The sequence below is a fragment of the Myotis davidii genome, unplaced genomic scaffold (assembly GCF_000327345.1).
Source record: "Myotis davidii unplaced genomic scaffold, ASM32734v1 scaffold1534, whole genome shotgun sequence".
Lineage (NCBI taxonomy): Eukaryota > Metazoa > Chordata > Mammalia > Chiroptera > Vespertilionidae > Myotis > Myotis davidii.
In genome coordinates, this window is record NW_006285799.1 from 334312 (window position 1) to 338231 (window position 3920).

The 3920-nt window shown below is 32.6% G+C and overlaps 1 protein-coding gene across 1 annotated transcript in view; it reads right to left on the minus strand.

The window, feature by feature from the left end:
• The window catches only part of TAB2 (TGF-beta activated kinase 1/MAP3K7 binding protein 2), a 35908-nt gene that overhangs the window by 13320 nt on the left and 18668 nt on the right, over window positions 1-3920 (minus strand). The window lies entirely within an intron of this gene.

Genomic DNA, 3920 nt, shown 5'->3' on the forward strand with positions numbered 1-3920 from the left:
CTTGGTGACTGAGTTGCAAAGAATGTAGAGATGGCAATTATTCTAAAATAAAGCATCATGATGTTTCATCTATTTTGCCATTTTTAAGGTCAGTTTAAAAATCAGATCTTGTAACAGTTCTGCAAGTAGGCCCATAATTTGGGCAACAAACATAGAAAGAAGACTATGGGAAATGGTGTTTAACCTCTATAATTATTTTTGAGAAATTTCAATTATTTGTACAGCATTATTAATAACAGGTGAACATAAGGCCTCAGATTGATAATACTTTGTTGTCATTCATCTGTATGTCATTAAGAGCTGAAAGCAATCTTATAGCGTTAAGATACACTGTCCAAAACTTTTGTTTTAGAGAAAAAGAAAAATGGGGTCTAGACACACCAAAGCTCAGAGCCTCAAAGATGAACTGGATGAACCACTATAGGAACTGGGGATGTTTATAGTTTAGAAAGGTTTATACTTTAAAAGGGAATATAGTGGCTATTTCAAGTTTTTGAAGAGATGCCATATGAAAGAGAAAAACGCCAGTTCAAGGTTTTAAAGGAGAAGTATTATAATTAAAAGAAAATATATACATAAGATTTTTGTTCTTTTTTCCCCACAATCTTGGAATGGAGAAGAGCTTTGTAAAGAAGACATAAAATTAAACCCAGAAACCAGAAGAAAAAAAGGTTGGTAAGCATAAATATATAAAAGTAAAACAAATTATAAAACAAAAAAATTTATTGACCAAGTTAAAATAACATTAGAAAAAATAGACTAGGCATTCTACAAAAAAAAAGGCAAGTTCACAAAATAAGAAATACAAATGGCTTAAAAAATTAATACTTGAAAAGATGCTCAATCTTAATCATATTTACATATATTTTTTGTAATCTTCACTGGAGAACATGCTTGTATTGAGACTTTAGAGAGAGGAAGGGAGAAGGAGAGAGAGAGGAAAACATCGATGTGAGAAGTGAAACATCAAATGGCCACCTCCTGCACACACCCCAACCAGGAATCAAACCTGAAACCTGGGTATATGTCCATTGGGAATCGAACTCTCGACCCTTTGGTGCATGGGATGATACTCCAACCAATTGACCCACACCAACCAGGGCTTACTCATATTTAAAGATGTAAATGAAAAATAACAAAACAGGACATTTTTACCTACAGAATGATAAAAATGTATTTTTTTTCCAATTACTTACATAATGTTGGGTGGGAGAGGGATGAAAGAAAAGTACCTTCTTAAAAATGATGCCAAATGTTCCCCGTTTATAAATATGGGAAAAATAAATATTGTACCACTTCATACTCTAGTAGAAGAATCTCTTTAGAGAGTCTCAAAATTAAAATTGGCAACATGTTCTGTGGTAGTCATGAGCTTCACCAAATATTTTTGGGTCTCTGCCTTCTAGGTATAGTAATTCCCCCTAATCTGCAGTTTCACTTTCAGTTATCCTTGGTCAACAATGGCCTGAAAATATTAAATCATAAATTCCAGAAGTGAACAGTTCATAAGTTTTAAATTGCACACTGTTCTGAGTAGCATGATGAAATCTTGCGCCATCCATGCCATGACCTCCCCACTCCCAACCTTGTTAATCACTTTTTGGTTATCAGATAAACTGTAGCATCTCAGTGCTTGTGTTCAAATAACCCTCATTTTACTTACTAATTCCCATAGCACAGGAGTGGTGATGCTGGCCATTCAGATACATTCATATGTTCCAAAGAGAAGCCATAATTGAAAAGGTGAGTACAGTAAATAAGATATTGAGAGAGAGAGGAAGAGAGACCAAGACCACATTCATATAATTTTCATTGCAGTATGTTGCTAATATTTCTCATCTATAATAATAAAAGCATAATATGCTAATTAGATGGGACAGCCAAACGACCTCCCGGACGTAGCCGTGGCTGCGAGGGCCAAACCCCTTGCACGAATTTTGTGCATTGGACCTCTAGTTTTATTGAAAATGTTGTTAATCACTTATTCTGCCTAACTTATAAGTTTAACTTTGTCTTGGAAACCGAGGGACCGAGTTTCCCTCATACTGGGTCCCTGAGTGAGGATGATAAAGAACAGAGCCCACCAGCTAATCTATAATGGCAAGTGAGCTAGAAACAAACCTTTGTTGTTTTGAAGACACAGTTTGTCAATGCAGCATAACCAAGCCTAAATGATATATCTATCAAAAGAAAAAATACATATATCCTGTGACATAGCAGTTCCACTATGAGTAATATCTTCAGCCAACATACTTGGACAAGAACACAAATATGTATATATGGAATTTTTACTGCAGCAGTTTGTAAAAGCAAGATTTTAAGGTCTATCAAGAACGGACTGGTTAGAGATTATATACAAAATACTATGTGGCCATTTTTAAAGAAAGCAGATCTATACTTGTTGACCTGGAATAGTCAAAGAAAAAAAAGATGAAGAAAAAGAGCAGAATACTATGTTCCATTTTTAAAAGAGATGTTAATATACATATGCTTGATACATAATTTCAATTTTCAGCAGAATAGAAAATCAACTATTTGTGAATAGCTATTAGTTGTCTCTGGTGAGAGTAACTTTTCATTATAGAACCTTTTGTTCCTACATATACTTAATTAAAAATAAAAAAAGCCCACAAGTATATGTAGAAAAATATTTGAGTGTAATAAAATTAAAATTGATTAATTCTAAAATTTATATGGAATAGTCAGAGATCCCAAACAGCCAAAATAATTTTGAAAAGGAACAAAGCACGACTTACACATCCCAATTTCAAAACTTACAAAGTAACAATAATCAAGACAGTGTAGTACCGGCATGGACATAAGAATAGACATATAGATCAAAAATGAAATGGAAAAAAAGTATTAAAATACCATTAAAAATGTTTATATATTTATATACTAGTAAGTAATTAAAAAAATTGTAGTTTACCGTTAGATCAATACCACAGATGGATTTCTGTACAGGTATTAGAGAATAAGAAAACAGTTTTGGCAGCAACGTCAGTTTTATAAGAGCCTCTGGCTATTATAACGAAACACAGGAAGCAGGCCTTTCCATCCCCTCCAAGAAAACTGGTTTGAATGAGTTGCCAATATTACAAAAAGCATATTCTATGAATGGGAGAAAACACCAGAAAGTCTCCGAATACAATCAATGATAAAGTATTTATTGGTACTTTCCAGAAATTAAGTAGAGACAGGTGGTATGAGTGAAAGAGAAAAGTGTAGATAGGTATCTGGCCAGTATCCTTATTACTGGTAAGCAGTTTGCATTTCAATATTTGTTCTTAATAGGTAAAATAAGACTCTTCTTCATATCTATAGATTTTAAGCTGAAATTTCTAATTTTTTTTTTCCTATTTGGCACTCATTTTTGTCTCTGATTCCTGTAGTACTTTAAGGACTCAAAAGTAATTTTATTCCTTTGAGCTGGTGGGGGTAATGGAGGCAGACTTGGTGATGAGATGAGCAGGTTCCTGGTAAAAATTTCATTAATTTACCTCTTTTTCTTCTGCTCATTCTATAGCAGAGGGCATATCAAACAATGTATTTCTTATGAAACATAAATTAATATATATATTTAATTTAGTACTATGCCAGTATCAACTAATCTATTTCAGAAAAGGATACTAAAGTGAGACAGATTTAAAACTAACATTCTTATTGACAATTCCAAATAACAGGAAAGGTTGCATTAACTTATTTTTTAAAGTGAGGCTGAAAAGAGACAAATATTAAGAACAGAATTCAAATTTTTCTTTAAATTATTCTAGGACTCATAGCAATATAGACTTTGATATAAAATAAGATGAAGAACATGTATTAGAGAAATGAAGAGAATTCTCATCAAAGAAGATAGACTTACTATATTAGTCCACTAACTCTTATTAAAATGTTTTTATGAACTTTTATTTGCAGTA